The 18335-nt window shown below is 40.7% G+C and overlaps 1 pseudogene; it reads right to left on the bottom strand.

Moving 5' to 3' along the window:
* Positions 1-11945: 11945 nt before the first annotated feature.
* Positions 11946-18335, bottom strand: part of LOC129150310 (40S ribosomal protein S18-like) — a 27683-nt pseudogene continuing 21293 nt past the window's right edge.

Below are 18335 nucleotides of genomic sequence, written 5' to 3'. Positions count from 1 at the left end.
TTAAAACAGTACACTGAGTGACTGACTAATCGATGTCTTTAGATGCAGTTGTATCTTTATGATAGCAAAGCTATTCTTCATATGAGTACTTCTTATGTACTATTTGGTAAAATCTAAGAACATGAAGCAAAACTTTATGAAGAATGTCCTCTAAGGAGCCAGAGGAAAGCTATACAAAGATGTTGTTTTAAGGAAACAAAGTTTTGTATTTTGGATAATTAGCCTCTCAATCTGTTTCATAATAAAATTATTGAATTATTTCCAAAATCTACACACATAATTTTGATGGAATGTATGCTAAAGAAAGCCTTTGAGAATAAATAAAACAGTATAGCATGTATTTTATGTATTGAGGTCAAGGTCATCTAAATAAATTTAGAAAGGTAAAATGCTGTCATTCAAAAGGGAATCAGCTCACCCTAGCTTGTTTGGCTCAGTGGATAGAGTGTAGGTCTGTGGACTGAAGTATCCCGGGTTCAATTTTGGTCAAGGGCACATGCCAGGGTTGCAGGCTCGATCCCCAGTGTGGGGTGTGCAGGAGGCAGCTGATCAGTGATTCTCTCTCATCATTGATGTTTCCATCTTTCTCTTCCTCTCCCTTCTTCTCTGAAATCAGTGAAAATATATATATATAAACAAAAGGGAATCAGCTCTCTAGCCTAGACATGGTGCTGGTCACCTATCATCACCTAGTGACATCATCTTAAAAAAGAGCATGACTACATTGATAATATCATGGAAGCACTTTTTCCTTGCTCAACACTTGCTTAATTTGCCCTTATAAGCAAATCTATTTAGGCCACCTAAATAGTTTTTGCTTTCTTCTGAATTTCCATAAAATAGTTCTTTGTTTGAATTGTCAAGGATTGTCTGACAACTTTTTGATAATTTTTCCTAGATCAAAAAGTAACATTTTATATAGAAAATAATCAATAGTAAGAAAAATAAGAAATATCCTTATGATGGAATAATTCTACATGTATAGAGAAATACATTGGGGCTCCTGGTGGCATATTGGGTTGCTGAGCAGTAACTAATTTACGTCAATATATAGCCTCATGATCTATTTCAACTGTGTCTCAAAACTATGTCATCTAAATGTCTTTATTTCTGCTTATCTCCTTTCTGAGAATGTATTCATAAGTAATTATTGACAAATTCAATAAATTTTGTACACTATTTTAGTTTTCAGATTGTTACTGATATTATAATATAACATATTACCTCCTATGGCTTTTCAGTTTTATTTAGTTGTTTCTACTCAAAGCTAAAATCCTTCAAATTATACTTGATGCTTTTCCTAGAGTCTTCTATGGGGAAATTGTTATTCATTATTTTTAAGGTTTGAGGAGTGCCTTAAATGAGCTTTAGAAAATTAAGCCTGATCCCTGACCTTTGAGAGTTTACAACTGGAAGCAACCTGGCTCACTTTTTATTCCCTGTACAGATATCCCTAAAAATATAATCAGGGGGTCATTTATCTCAGTACCACCACTATCAGAAAAAGAGCTGAAAACTGAAAGGAAAAATAAAACAAAACAAAACATTCCTCGAGTATACTGTCTTTTGGGAAACCAAAATCGACGCTGGAGCCTATGCCCGTGGTGTCCGGATCACTGTTCTCTAATTATACGAGAACACGGACCTTAGAGTCAATTTAATTGACAGCAGATATATTCTAAGTATGTTGTCTCACCACCATACCATCACCCCCTCCACACACACACACACACACACACACACACACACACACACACACCCCATTTGGGATCTTTCAGTTTTATCTCCTGCACATGTTGGCATCTGCAGTGCCTCTACCTAAACTCAGGTCTTCACTCTACTTCCCCTGGCCCTGGTAACTACCTCAACAGTAGCTCCATCCTCTATTCCACTCTCAGATATCCTTCACCAAAGTAGGCCTACTATAGAGCTAATGGAATCATCTCACCCTCTGGCTTAAATCTTTAATCGATTTCCAATTGCCTGCAGAATTAGGAGCTCCTTAGCATGGCACATAAGGCCCTGAATTCACTGGTCCCTGCTGCTTAGAGACCAAGCAAAGGAGAGCAGCAAAGGGGCTGAGATCTATCCACTAGATTTGTTTACAAATATTGCCCAGTCAGAGGGGAATGACCTCTGGCTTTGCCCAGGAGTCTAAGGTGGTGAGTGGCCTTCAGAGACTCCTGGATATTTAGTCTCTCAGACGTTTGAGAAAATAAAAAGTCAGCAGGATTAGGAAAAGCTGCTCTTTCTTAGCCTAACAATGTCCTTGAATTGGCTGAATTCAATTGGTTGGATGTTTTCTATTATTTTGAAAACAAACTTCTTTCTATTAAGTGTAAATTCATGGGAATTTTTTTGCAGTCTCCAAAATCCAATAATTTGAATTGATTTAGTAGAAAAGAGATTGCATTATGAGTATTTTGAAAATTATATTCCAATACCTGAAACAAATATGTTGTTCAAATTAAGCTTTCATTGAGAATTTATTAGGGTTTTTAAATATTTTATTACATAATATTTAATATAGGTAATTTTCAAAAATGACAGCATAGATTATTTAACATCTCAGAAACAATTTGAGTCAAGGTTTAAACAAATAAAATCACTTCATAATATCATCTTAACCAAGTTATTTTATTTTTATCCAAAAGAAAAATGTGATATCATTCCCTCTTTTTTATTGTTTTGTTGATGTTAAGTATATAGATGCAAAGAACATAGAAATCAAAGAGTAATATTCTTGATATTCTCCATTATTCTAGAACATGCTCCTCATTTGATTTTTGGCTTATCCTATATAATAAAAAGCTAATATGCAAATCGACCAAATGGCAGAATGACCTGTCGCTATGACTCTCACTGACCACCAGGGGGCAGACTCTCAATGCAGGAGCTGCCCCATGGTGGTCAGTGGGCTCCCACAGGGGGACTGCCACTCAGCCAGAAGCCAGGCTCACAGCTGGTGAGCGCAGCAGAGGTGATGGGAGCTTCTCCCACCTTCGCCGCAGCACTAAGAATGTCAACTGTCGGCTTAGGCCCGCTCCCTGTGGGGTGGGCCTACGCCATCAGTCAGACATCCCCTAGGGCTCCCAGACTGCGAGAGGTTGGAGGCTGAGCTGAGGGGACCCCTCCCTGAGTGCATGAATTTCATGTACCAGGCCTCTAGTTTTATTATATTTGTGAGACAGATATCTTATGTTAACTATAGATTTTCCAAGGACTGCACAATAGATACAAAATAAGTTATAAGGCAGCTTTATCTTCTTGCAAGTCACATATAAGGAAGCCTGAGGGTACACAATAGACTGTGGGTAAATTTGTACTTTAGGAATTGACAAAGAACTTGCTTAGCAGCAATTTAAATTTTATGTGAATTCTACTTAAGAGTAAAAGTCAGATGCCCTTTTGAGGTGGGCGGGGGACTAAGAAAATAAATAGCTTCCCATTGGAATTTCCTCTCTGATTTTTCTAGTCCTTCATTCTGGCCCAAGTTGGACTCTGCACCATGCTTATATATAGTATAACCATAACTAATACAAGACACAGAAAAGACATTACACATATAAAATCACAAAGTCGCCCTAGCTGGTTTTGCTCAGTGGATAGAGCGTCGGCCTATGGACTGGAAGGTCCAAGGTTTGATTCCAGTCAAGGGCATGTACCTTGGTTGTGGGCACATCCCTAGTAGAAGGTGTGCAGGAGGCAACTGATGGATGTTTCTCTCTGATCGATGTTTCTAACTCTCTATCCCTCTCTCTATCTCTCTGTAAAAAATCAATAAAATATATTTTTTTAAAAATCACAAAGTCACAAAAAAGACATTACACATATAAAATCACAAAGACTTGCCCCTGGCAGATAGTAAGCATCCAGCCTTCCCCATCAGGATGCTTCAGCAACAACAGGCAGAATAACAGACTAAACGTAGTTCTACAATAGGGGTTCATTGTCATATAAAAGAAGTCTGAATCTCCCTAAATTTTGTCAGAAAACTTCCCTTAAGTTCCCTTAAGTAGGAGGTTTCAGGGAAACTTCAGCAGCTTCAAAGAAGCCATCAGGAACCCAGCCTTGTTCTCTTTTTTCCCCACATTGCTGAAATATCTACAGTGCTTCCCTTCATGGTTGCAAAATTAATGTTACACTTCTAACTATAACCATCATGTTCACACATGACAATATCCAAAGGAAAAGAAGAACTGTACTCTACATATGGCCTAAAGGTAAGGTCAAATACTATGTGCTGGCATGACATCTGGTGAAACTGGGGAATTAGGACCAAAAATCCTCTCCTGCCCAGCTGGTTTGGCTTAATGGATAGAGCACCGGCCTGCTAACTAAAGGGTCCCAGGTTCGATTACGGTCAAGGACATGTACCTTGGTTGCAGGCACATCTCCAGTAGGGAGTGTGCAGGAGGCAGCTGATCAATGTTTCTCTCTCATCGATGTTTCTAGCTCTCTATCCCTCTCACTTCCTCTCTGTAAAAAAATCAATAAAATGTATATTTTTTTAAATAAAAATAAGAAACAATCCCCTCCCCACACATCTTCCACAGATCACCCTCCTTATCAAGGTGATCAGTGCAGTTCCTGCTCATCCTTGAGTAGCAGACTTCAGCTCCCTGACAGCCCATGGAATTACCCAAACAATCCAATCACATTCCTCCACCAGAGCTAGGGGGCTCCTCATCCCCTTGATATTCAAAGCCCATCCCCCAAAGCTTCTGGTTGTTCATTCTGTTTGGAGTGAAACTCCATGTGGCCCTGCATGGCCCCATGTCCTCCTCCTCTGGGCTGTGAGTATGTGTAACTGCTGTCAATCTCACCTGTCCAGTGTCAAGTGTCATGTTTTCAGCCATGCCCAAAATGAGTGGGTATAAACGTCTCCCTCCTTCTCCAAAGAAGTGAATTAGATGTTATTAATACAATTAGCGAGGGAGATTTTCCCCAGAACTTTGTCAGAAAACTTCCCGTAAGTTCTCTTCTGTCTCACTCACCAGAAATGAATCCATGTAACCACCCCTGAACTAATCACTGTCCCGCCAAAGAGGACATAATGACCTCGATTGGCCTAGACTAGTCAGGCACCAGCCTCCGCAGGCTGCACAGGGCTGCCTAATGTCAGGGCAGGACTGCAGTTCTATTAGCCAGGAAGAAAAGGAGAATGGCTGTCAGGGAGGCGATCACAGCATCATCTCAAACATTTTTTCAAAACCCTCTAACCCAGCATTAGTAGTTCTGGGATTGTCTGGGCAATGGAGAGCAGCACTATCACTTGCAAACCAAGTTTGTGGTCATTTGTTAAAGCATCCATAGAAATGAATACACTGAGTTCTACTATGTATTCCATTTTTTTAAAGAATAATTTCTGCCCTAACTGGTTTGGCTCAGTGGATAGAGCATCGGCCTGTGGACTGAAGGGTCCCAGGTTCGATTCCGGTCAAGGGCATGTACCTTGGTTGCGGGCACATCCCCAGTAGGGAGTATGCAGGAGACAGCTGATCGATGTTTCTCTCTCATCGATGTTTCTGGCTCTCTATCCCTCTCCCTTCCTCTCTGTAAAAAAAATCAATAAAATATATATTTTTTTAAAAACGAATAATTTCTAAGATAGAAAACAATAAACTTGAAGACAAATAAAATAATTTTGAGTCCTAGGTCCTCTAATATTAGCTATGTGATAGTGGATAGTTCACCAGTTTAGAAGGCAAATTACTAAGCCTCTCTGAACCTATTTACTCATCCACAGAAGGGATAAAAAATATTCTTATATTAGAGTTCTCCAGAGCAACAGAAACAACAGGGGGGCGGGGGAGCAGGGAAGAGAGAGGGGTTTTAAGGAATTGGCTCACATGGTTGTGGCAACTTGGCAAGTCCAAAATCTGCAGGGTAGGCAGACAGGCTGGTGTCCCACGGAAGAGTTACAGTTCAAGTCCAAAGGCATCTGGAGGAAGAACCCCTCTCCCGCCCTCCCCCCCCCCCCCCCGCCCTTTTCTGGGAGATCAGTCTTTTTCTATTTAGGTCTTCATCTGATTGGATGAGGCCCACCAATGTTATAAAGACTAATCTGCTTTACTCAAAGTCTACTGATTTAAATGCTAATGCCATTTGTAAAATACCTTCATAGAAACATCTAGAATAATATTTGACCAGATATCTGGGTATTATGTTCTAGCCAAGTTGACATAAAACTCAACATGGCAACTATATTATGAAATTATTATGAGAGTAAATAAGAGAACACATGCAATATAAAGAAAGATTTAAAACATGATACTATTAAATATTAGTGCTGATGAAGAGGTAACAGTGATGTACTACAAAGGCCATCAGATTTGAAATCAGACAACTGCGAATTCAAATTTTAACTTGATCATGTTCTGCATCTCTGACTTTGTTGACCTCAACCTCTCTGCCCATCAGTTCCTCCATTTATAAAATATGATTAATAAAACCTAGCCAATTAGGGTATATGAAGGTTAAATGAAATATTAATTTAATGGGAAAAAAACATACTGTGCTAGGTGGAAATACGTGTGAGTGTTCCTACCAGCTCTCTCTCTTCCATCCTCCTCCTTCCTGCCCCTGTCTTCAGTGCCCTTGCACCCCGTGGTTTACAGTGACACTGCTGTCCATCTGAAATAAGCTGAGGAGAAGGTGAGCAGAGAGGGGGTGAGCAAGGTCTAAATGCTTGTCACTACGTTTTTTCACTGAAATACAAACCTCTGGAAGAATACTATTTTAATAAAAACAATTTTATCATAAGATTCCATTCCATAGAGTGATTCCCATATCCTGGTTGATGGCCCACACTAACATGAATTTGCTGATCTGGTTTCAACAAATTTTATTAAGAAAAAATGTTGTAGACAGATGGATTCCCAAGACTGTGCTTGCTGAAGTCAGCCAACTTGGCAATTAAATTGTAATTTTTATTCCGTATTTATACTTTTTCTACTATAACTGAATGTGTTCAGCAAGATTTCAGTGAAGTTAAGAACCAGGCAGAGTGGAAAGAATTCTAGCTCTGGGGTCATTCTGAGCCTGGTTTGGATCCAAGCTCAGCCACTTTTAAACTTATGACCCTGGGTAAGTTTCCAGGCCTTGATTTCCTCTTTTTAAATGGAGATAATAACAGTGCTACTGTTCCAGATAGCCACAAGCGTTAGAAATAATGACTGAAGGAATCTGGCACATAACAAAATAAATGTTTTAATAATATACCATTGTCATTATAGGGAGTTTTCTAGAGTTTAGAAAGGATGCTAAGAGATAAGCTTAAATGTAAGAGATTTCAGAAAGTCTCAGTGAGCTATAGAATGAAGAATAAAAGGTTGAGCTCAGCAGACAGAGAGCATATGGAAATGAAATGAGCAATCTCTCTCCTGCTCAGTCACCTAACTTAAAAATAAAATTAGCAAAGCATTAGTGATACTTTCTCAAGTTTGTTATGATACAAAACCCTGATATCTAAAGAACTGAAAGAAAATTTCAGTAATTTCTGGCTTTCCCAAGATGACTAGAAAATAACTTCTGCATCCACGGAATCTTTGTGATGGATGGGGGGGGGGGGGGGGGGCGGCGCAGCAGACCTAGGCTGGAATGGAAGCCTTTTTGCTTTATTAGTGCTTACCTGAGGATATTTTTTCCATTGATTTTTTTAGACAAAGTGGGAAGGAAGAATGGAAGAAGGGGGAAAGAGAGAAACATTGATGTGAGAGACACACATCTGTTGGTTGCCTCTTGCACATACCCCAACCACAGCTGGAGAGCAAACCTGTCACCCAGGTATATATCCTTGACTGGGAATCGAACCTGGAGCACTCCGGTGTGCAGGCTGACGCTCTAACCACTGAGCCACTTGACAAGGTGAAGCCTTTTAGTTTAAGCTCTGCCAGTGAATTACTGTGGGTAGGACAGACAAGTTCCTAAGAAAGAGAGTAAACAAAAGACAAGTTTAATTACTTGCACAAGGATACAGGTATCAGAATTAATTTGACTATGAAGAATAGGAAACTGAAAGTAATATTGGTTTAAGCAAGACTGAAGAAAAAGTCAACCCAGGGCTGTTTGCTAATTCCACAGTCATCACCCTTCTATTTTTGTACTCTATATATTTCATTCTTAGGGTTGCTCATGGGAAACAACTCATAGCTGTCACAAGGGTAGGGGTAGGTGGGCTGGGTGAAAAGGGTAAAGAGATTAAGAAACAAAAACTCACAGACACAGACAATAGTATGGCGGTTATAAGAGGGAAAAGGGGGTGTGGGGGAGGTAGAAGAGGATAAAGAGGGAATAAATGGTGCTGGAAGGAGACGACTTAGGGTGATGGATACACAATACAACATACAAGTGATGTATTATAGAATTGTACGCCTGAAACCTAAATAATTTCATTAACCAATATAACCCCAATAAATTCAGTGTTTCTTAAAAAAATATTGCTCATGGTCCAGGATATGTAATAGAGAGCCTTCACATTCCAAAGAGCAGGGAGGAGGAAAGGGCAGAAGTGTGGAAAGAGTAGACACTTGAGTCAGCAGCCTCCCAGTACATCATCACATGACCAAATCAAACCTCAAGGAGGCAAAAATATGATATTTTGGATAGGCATATTGCTTTTCCAAATAGTGTTAGGGTCTAAGAACTAAGGAAAGGGAGATGATGGCAGTGCCATAAAGAGATGAGAAATAGGCCTACAGCTTTTTAGCTCTATGCTTGACTGGTGTGGTGACTTTCAAATGTGTTCAAAAATTATTTCACACTCTTCTCGTCAACAAGGGGAGCCTGGTTCCCCTCCTCTTAAGTGTGGACAGTACTTAGTGAATCAATGAATAGAACGTGATGGACGTGGCAGTGTTAGAGGTTTTTTTTTAATACTTTTATTGATTTCAGAGAGGAAGGGAGAGGTACAGAGAGTTAGAAACATCAATGATGAGAGAGAAACATTGATTAGCTGCCTCCTGCATGCCCCATACTGGGGATCGAGCACACAACCTAGGTATGTGCCCTTGACCGGAATCGAACCTGGGACCCCTTCAGTCTGCAGGCCGATGCTCTATCCACTGAGCAAAACCAGCCAGGGCAGTGTTAGGCTTCTTATCTGAGAGATAGCTAATACCAATGACTAAAATACCTAAAGACCAAAAGAGATCCTGTATGTTTAGCCCATTTTTCTAGTCATTCGATATTTTCTGAGCACCTACTATGGACCAGGCATTGTTGTAGACACTGGAGATATAGTCTAGTAGACAATCAAGTAAATAATATGTGGAATGCCAAGAGAAAAAATAAATGCACCCTATTAGTCACAGTCTAATATGCAGGCAATGGAATCCACTAGTTGTCTCAGCAAGAAGGAATTTATGGGCTAATAGAAAGCTCACAAAACAACAGCCCCCAGACCTATATCACAAAACCGACCTCGGAGGAAGCCCCTGTTGCCACTATACTGTTACTGACCTTTGCCCCACGCTGCCTCTGCCATAGTCAGGAAGGCTGTGTTTGCTCCTGCCACTCCAGGAGCTCCTGGTTTCGGCTGACACTTGTATTAATACAATGAGTGCCCATGTTCAGCCTGTGTGCCACACAGCCGCCTTCTGAGTCACAGCCCTCCACCTAACTGTTATTATCTGCTCTTCATTGTCAAGAGAGGCTGGAGATTCTAGATTATATTTCAATTCTACATTAGAAAAATTGGAGTCTTATATGGTATTCACAATATTAAACTATTAAAATGAGGAGAGAATGTGCAAAACATTGGAGGAAATCATGAAGGACACATATCCAGTCTGCCGAGTAAGAGAGGTTGGAGAGTAGGGGGTGCTACTTTAGAGAATATGGCCAGGGGAGATTCCCCTGAGAAGGCAATATTTGAACAGGGACCCGAAGGAAATAAAGGACCGAGTGCAAAGGCCTTGAGTACGAAATAGCACATTTGGTATTTGGGAAACAAAACATTTTTTCTATGTCATTAAACCTGTAATTACATAAGCTGCTTTCAAAAATCATGTTCAAGTGGAGATTTTCTAGAGGTTCTGGAGTTGGCAGGTGGCCACCACAGAAGCCAAGCCCTAACCCCTTCAGCAAATGCCTTCTGCCTACTTGGGGGAAAATTCCTCCATGCCTCTTTGCCCTATCAAATTAGAGAGCAATGGCCTCAAGGTGATAGCAGGGCTGAGCTGTGTAGAGTAGCCAGCTGGCAGATTGCACCTACAGATGAGATTTGAGGATCAACCCAAACTGAGAATTGGGTTCCCAATAACCCTTACGCATTCAAGCCTGGGGTATTGGGTCCATGATAAAGGGACCCCAAAGCCTTTCAGCCCCCAAAGCCTCTCACACATACTCAGGTGTAGCAGAGAGATCCTGAGACCAAGCAGCTCCTGTCCCTAAGGATAAACATAGATGCCAACAGGATACCAGAGACCTACTTACAGAAGATGCCAAGTAGTCTCCAGGGAAAGAATTTATTCTAAGGAAAGAGAGTCAAGCACATTAGTTAGATTCAGAGAAAAGTAGGTAAGGTGGGAGGAAAGGGATGACTTAGATACCACCATGTCAAGCACACAGATCTTCGTAGATCAAACCAACCAGGACTCCCCTGCACCCTGCTGCAAAAACTACTATAAAAAAAAAAAAAAGAGTGAAATATTCAAAGATCTGCACTGGTACAAGATTGCAAGCCACAGGCCCCAGCAACTTGTGCAGAGGTGAGCAAGGATAGGAATGACCACTGAAGAAAGAACATGAGTGTTATAAAAATAGACTTGGCGGTAACCAAAAACAGGGTTCATTTTTAGCACACCGTGTTAGAGCTGTCTCTTTTCCTATAATTGAAAGCAGAAGACATCACAGAGACCTCGTGCAGGAAATGAAAAACTTGGCTAATGAGAGGTAGCAAACAAGATCAGATTATGAGTCACAAGCGGGATCTTTAGAAATCCAGTTCTGGTTGGAAAAATGGTAAGAGCTGTTAGTTTTCATTGAATGAGAAGGTATGAAGCCAGAAAAGTGACAATGATCCTCAGACATTAAACAGGTTTTATTAGAATAATTCCTAAATATTTGAGGTTGGAGCAATTTATTTGTGATATAACAGTATGTTTTGGGTATTTCTGACACGAGAAGGAGATGATGTAAAAATAGTCTGTGGGTAGGGGTGGGGATTGGGATAATGTTATTAATATCCCCTAGTTAATCTCACTTACATTGTTTCTTCCACAAAGGAAAGTTATTCTGTGCCCAAATCTCTTGACAACTACGTAGGAGGACAAAGGTTCCATGAATAATTGTTCATATTGTATGTTATATAAAGATACCACATCCAAGAGATATATTTCATACCGATGCCAGCATTAAAAAATGTATGTTTTGTAACTCTTCCTGCTATAGTTCACACATTGCTTGAAGGTAAAACTCCTTTTTCCCTATGTCTATTAATTTGGTTTACTTATGGGATAAAGAAGTATAAAACAAAGCCAAAAGCTATCAGGCTACCTTTACCCTGAGTAATGACCCTTCAGGGCTTTCTTTGTTCCAACTCAAAGAGTGTATTTGGCTCAACTTTCCTCCTTCACATCGCTTTTTTTAAAATATATTTTTATTGATTTCAGAGAGGAATGGAGAGGGAAAGAGACATAGAATCAATGATGAAAGCGAATCATTGATTGGCTGCCTCCTGCACCCCCCTACTGGGGATGGAGCCCGCATGTGCCCTGACTGGGAATCGAACCATGACCTCCTAGTTCATGGGTCAATGCTCAACCACTGAACCTGCATATTACTCTATTATTAGGTAGGATTGGAAATGTTATGTTTTTATGCCAGTGAGGAAGTTTTCTATAAAAGGAAAAACCAAGGGATCATTGGCCAGGCCACATCACTTTTTTTTTTTTTTTTTTTTTGGTGTATAAACTATTTATTAGCAGACAAGGCCTATAGATTTATTTCTTTTTGGACACACCCACAGTCGGTGGCCTGTGGTCTTGGTGTGCTTCCTCGAACATGAAGACCTCTGAAGTAGCTCAGCCTTCTGTGGACCCAAATTTTCTTCAGCCACCGCAGGTCTTCATTAAGCTTGTTGTCCAGACCATTGGCCAGGACCTGGCTCTATTTTCCAGCCTTCACATCCTGTCTGGAATCCTGTACCAGCATGGATTCGGCATAATGGTGATCACACGTTTCACCTGTCCTCTGTGAGCTCTCCTACCCTCTTGGTGAGGTCGATGTCTGCTTTCCTCAACACCACGTGAGCATATCTTCGCAGCCTTAATTGTAGTGATGGCAAAGGCTTTTTTCTGCTGCCTGTCAATATTGTTTTATAAAATATATTTTTATTGATTTCAGAAAGGGGAATAGAGGAAAAGAGAGATAGAAACATCAATGATGAGAGAGAATCATTGATTGGCTGCCTCCTGCACGCCCCTGACTGGGACTAGAGCATGGACTCTGGGCATGAGCCCTGATCAGAAATCTAACAGTGACCTTTTGGTTCATAGGTCAATGTTCAACCACTGAGCAACACTGGCTGGGCTGCCTGTCGATGTTGATGTGGAGTACTCACAAAATGTGCTGGAATGTCTCAGGAATCACTAGAGACGTCGCAGTGGTGGTGTGTAGGTCTCCTGTGGAAGAGCCACATCACTTTTTCACATCACCACGGCAGTGGGCAACTCAACAGGGGGGTGGGGGGTAGTATTTAGGAAGAATAAAGTGGGGGGTGGGGGTAGTATTTAGGAAGGAGAAAGTGAAAAACTCTATATGCTCTTGAAATGAGGACTGAATATTGACAATTACTTCAGCAATATGAAGGTCTTTGGTAACCTTAATAAGAATTTTTGGAGGGAAATGATGGGAATGAAAGCTTGGTTGAAGTAATTACATTAGCAAGTAGGACGCAAAGAAGGCAAGAGAGATAGCCTCTATTAGCAGCTACTTCAGTAAGTTTTCTATAAAAGGAGAAACCAAGGAATCAGAGCTAGTGGTATCTTTGGGGAGGGGGCGTTATTTAAGAACTAGAGGCCCAGTGCATGATTAAATCATGCATGTGTAGGGTCCCCTAGGCCTAACCTGCCATCCAGGCCATATCCACTGCCCCGCAAAGCTTAGCACACTCCGCGGACACTGCTGGCAGCCTGCTCCCCATTTTTGATTGCAGGGGGTCCGCTGGTGCCGGAGCGGACACCCAGCTCCCTGCTTTTGATGGTTGGCGGCAGGATGTGGGCTCGCTGCCCCAGAGGCCCCTTTTGTGCTGCAGCACAGCCATGGCGCAATCAGCCACCACAGCCACCCCGAGTCCCGCCCCCCCACGCCTCCTGGCCAATGGTGGGCATAGCGAAGGTACGGTCAATTTGCATATTACTCTATTATTAGGTAGGATTGGAAATGTTATGTTTTTATGCCAGTGAGGAAATTTGATGAAGTAGGAATAACAAGAGGTAATCTATATATATAAAAGCATAATATGCTAAGTGTCTAACCGTTCGGTCAACCGCCCGACCAGTCACTATGACACTCACTGACCACCAGGGGGAAGACACTCAGACTGGTAGGTTTGCTTGCTGCTGAGGTCCAGCCAATCAGGACTGGGCAAGATGGGCTGGACACGCCTTGGAGCCAACCTCCCGCAGTTCCTCCCTGGCCTCTAAAATATTTCTTCTAATTAATTTCCTTTCAATGTGCACAAATTCGTACACTGGGCCTCTAGTTATAGAAATAAACTCCTTGGATAGGCAGACAGAATTGGGTCCAGTACTCAAGAGGATGGATTGCCCTCAGATAGGCACATTGACTTCTCCTGAAGAACAATAGAAAGAAACTCAGTACAGATGAGCTCAGAAGCATACAGGTTAGTGGATTTGGTGGTAAAATAAGAAAGTTTTCTTCAGATTGCTTCCATTTTCTCAATGAAAACAGAAACAAGGTCACCTACTGAGAATGTAAAGGGGAAGGCAAAGTTTTAAAGACAGAAACTGCTGTATCTAGCTTTTCTGTTGTTCCAGATGATCTTCTCACCCATGAATATTTACCTTCTCACCTCATCCCAGCTCATTTCTAACAGCACTTCTCAATTGATTTTTTTTTTAATATGTGGCCATTTTTAAGGAAACATTTTGTGGTTTAATTCATCTATTTTTAATTCTCCAAAACATTGTTTTGCAGTACCTAATGGAGAGTTTAGAAGCTTCATGAACTAAAAGGCACACATTGCCAAAATTAAATGAATTTTTTAAAAAGAATGGAAAATTTGGGTAGAGTTCAAAATTTTAAGCTCTCAAGGAAAAAGAATGCACAAAACATGGGATTTTAGTTTCTCATATTCTCATATTCAAGGGTCCAGACTGGATTAAAGGGACAAAAAGTTTAGGACAAACTTCCAACTATGCAATGTACTGAAAGACTCTTAAGCCAAAATCCCACTAAATAGCCTGCCTAGCAACCATATTTTTTTATTTCAATGTGTTTATCTGTAGCAGCAACAGTAAAAATTTTACTAAATCCCAAGCTATTTCTAATCATTTCACAAAAATGGGTGGCTTTGTGTGTTTATTAAAAGAGAAGAACAGAAGGTCTGCTACTCTTCAACCACTGAAGGATATTAATCTTATTCTTTCCCACAAAACTGGTTATAAAAAAATGTGAAAAATATATAAATTTGTTAGCAAACATAGAAATGTAAATAAAAGCAATTAGGCAGTATTTTCACCTATTAAAAAGGAAACAAACATCTATATGTATATAGGTTTTCCATATATTTTATGATTTCTTAGAATAAATTATTCCCTATGGGGTTATTGGATGAAAACTTTTATGGCTTTGGAAATATATAGCAAAATTACTTTAGAAAAATGTAACAAATTACTATACCAAATGTATAAATTTTATAACGTTCTGCTAACATTGGCTTCTTGGCATTTAAAAAAATTATTTTTACTTAATATACAGTAAAATTCACTCTTCTTGGTATATGTCCTATAAGTGTTGCTAAATGTATATAGTCACATGACCACACCACAATAACATACAAGACACGTCCATCTCCCTCAAAAGTGCCCCTTTGTGATCAATAGTTTCCATACTTCAACTCCCAGAAACCACTGGTCTGTTGTTTGTTCTTATAATTTGCCTTTTTTAAATGTCTGTACTTGGGCATGTACACCAGGAAGTCTTTTGAATCTAGAGTATTTCATTTAACACAAGGGGTTTGAGTTTTTTTCCATATTGTTGCATGAATCAATAGCTTGTTCCTTTTATTCTATTGTGTGGATATACCACAATTTGCTTATTCCTGATAAGTTGCATTGTTAACAGTTTTGGTGATTATGAATAAAAATCTGTTATAAACATTTTTATACAAGTTTTTATGTGAATCTAAGATATATTCAGTTAGTTGGCTTTTATTTTTTTACAATTGTTTATCCCATATTTATTTTGTGATTTTTAAAGTCAACTTCTCCCAGCAAATACTGTACCCCAGTTTCAGCAACACAGACCTAAGTAAAGTCATATCCAAGATAATGTGCATAAAGCTCTGAGCATTTACTTGAAATTTGACTAGTACTAGGGTTACAAAGATACTCTCATAAATAGAATTAATTGAGAAGCCTTAAAACACTCAGACTAGTTGATTTTTAAAAAAAAAAATAATGAGTCCAGCATTGAAACCTACTTTCAATGCTGCTGTTAATTATGGGAGACACGTAAGAAGACACAAAAGCTTTTCACATTTAAACTTCCCTGAAAAACTTGAAATCTGAGTAAACCACCTCAATTTCCAACGATCTTTTTAATTCTAAATGTGAAATAATAATAATCGTCTCTGACCACAAGGAGTTTACAGCTTCACTAGCAAAGGTTATCTTGTGTCTAGGGAGATTCACAACAATCCAGGACAGAAGGGGAAGGATACCAAAGGAGTCCAATAGCTGACAAGCACTAATGGAGTTCAGAGTTGGGAGCTGGAAGGAAAACTTGTGTGTGGATGCGTGGCGGGGAGGAGCGGGGAGAGACGGGCGGGGAGGGGGCAGAATAAGGGTGAAATTGGCTGAGCCTTAAAGGAGAAATAGGACATTTCGTTTGAAGTCGTAGCTTTCTTCTATAACTGGACACCTTGGAGTGTGGAGGCAACTTAGATATGTTCTTGGAACTGAAGCTTTTTCCTGTCCTTGTACGAAGCTATGAGTCACAATACCATCCAAGATAATTAGAAAACTCCTTTAGCGCCCAAATAGCTAAAATGTAGTTGTCTGTGTATCCAGAACACATCATTAAATGTCCTCTTCTAAGTTTGTCTGATAAGAGTCATATGATAGATTACACAACATCACTATTGAATTTGGAGAACATTAACAAAGAAGGATGAAGGACTAATGAGTCATTCCCAAGTAAAACCATCTGATTCCATTTGTACAACTAATCAAAGTCAGATGTAGTTAAATGTTAATCACATATAATTTTTTTTTTACAATATTGGGTCATTTATTGTAGTTTTTCCAAACAATTTGGTAGCATTTGGTCTCTGGCTACTTAACTGCATTTGCTTATTGTGGGGGTGGGTTTAAATGTCCCCAATGTTCAGAACACAGTGCCAGCCTTTACACAAAACATTGCAGCCTAGCCCACAGAGCACAGAGGTTACCAAGGGGCAAGCTGCTGCTTGCAACAACACCCCAGTGCCTCCCTCTAATCTTGTGCCATTTCCCGGGGCAGGCAGCCTGGTGCGGACTCTGAATTCTGCCCTAGAACAGGATTCATGTTCCGTTTTTCTTGCTGATTCCTGAAGATCGAACGCTCTCTTCACCCCACACATCAGGGTGTGTTTTTTCCATTTTCATTTTTCACTGTTTCCTTTGTGAGTATGTGCTTTGATTTAACCTTTTCCCATAGCTTGGGGGAAGGGGTCACCACTATAAACAATACAGCCTCACACATACTTGTACATGGGAATTATACTGAAAATATTTGAATGCTGGCATGGCAAAGAAACTGAGTAATCAGAACTGATATCCAATCAATCAACTAGTACACCATGCCTATGCAAACTAGTAATTTGATTACCAACTCTACTTCGCATTCTTTATTTTATACTAGAGGCCCAGTGCATAAAATTTGTGCACTCGAAGGGTGGGGGGGTCTCTTAGCCCGGTGTGTGCCCTCTTGCAGTCCAGGACCCCTCAGGGGATGTTCGACTGATGGCTGGGGAGGGGGCCTAAGCAGGCAGTTGTGCATCCTTAGCGCTGCCACAGAGGCAGCAGAGGATCCTGCCACTGCCACTTTGCTCACCAGCTGTGAGCCTGGCTTCTGGGTGAGTGGCGCTTCCCCTGTGGGAGTGCACTGACCACTGGGGGGCAGCTCCTTCATTGTGTGGGATCAGGCTGAAACCGGCTCTCCAACATCCCCCGAGGGGTCCTGGATTTCAGGAGGGCACAGGCCAAGCCAAGGGACCCCACCAGTGCACGATCGATGGGGGCTGAGTAGGGACTGTGGGAGGGCTCCAGGGCATGTCCAGCCCATCTCGCTCAGTCTCAATTGACCAGACCCCAGCAGCAAGCTGACCTACTGGTCAAGTGTCTGCCCCCTGGTGGTCAGTGCATGTCGTAGCAAGCAGTTGAGCGGCCTTAGCATATCATTAGCATATCACACTTTGATTGGTTGAACAGAAAACTGGATGACTGGACACTCAGCATATTAGGCTTTTGTTATATAGGATTGCTACCTGTATTTCTATAGATTTAAGTTTTCCCAAAGGCTATTGTCCAGGTTCCAGTTGTCTATTGCTGCATATCACCCCAAAACATAGTTGCCTAGAAGAACATCAATTGTTATCTCTCACACTGTCTGTGTTCTGGAATTTCAGGAAGGGTTCACCTATGAGGTCCTGACTTGTGATCTTCTATGCAGTTGCAATTAGACCATGACCAGTATCAAAACCACAAGGGGCTAGAAGAGCTGAGGGCTCTCAGACCCTTTTCTCTCTTCATGTAATCTTGAAGCCTGTCCATGTGGTCTCTAGCATGGATTAATTTAGGCTGCCTCACAGCATAATGGCCTTAAAACAATTGGGTTATGTATGTGGTAGCTAAAGTATTCAAGAGAAAGTGTTTTTGTAAACTAGGAAGAAGTTACATAGCTTTCTATGACCTTGCTATTTTAAATCATGCAGCCTCTTTTCTGCCACATTCTGTTGGTTATAGGTGAGTCACGGCCGGCCCAATTCAAAGGCAAGCTCCATGTCTTTACGGGGAAATGGCAAGCTTGTAGAAGAACGTTTTGGGGCAGAAAATATTATTGTAGCCTCTTTGAAAAATAAAATACACACAGTTTGCCCTCTGGCC

The sequence above is a fragment of the Eptesicus fuscus genome, chromosome 9, assembly GCF_027574615.1.
Source record: "Eptesicus fuscus isolate TK198812 chromosome 9, DD_ASM_mEF_20220401, whole genome shotgun sequence".
NCBI classification, from domain to species: domain Eukaryota; kingdom Metazoa; phylum Chordata; class Mammalia; order Chiroptera; family Vespertilionidae; genus Eptesicus; species Eptesicus fuscus.
The sequence above is the reverse complement of the archived record's forward strand: the minus strand, read 5'-3'. Positions and strand labels throughout refer to the sequence as shown.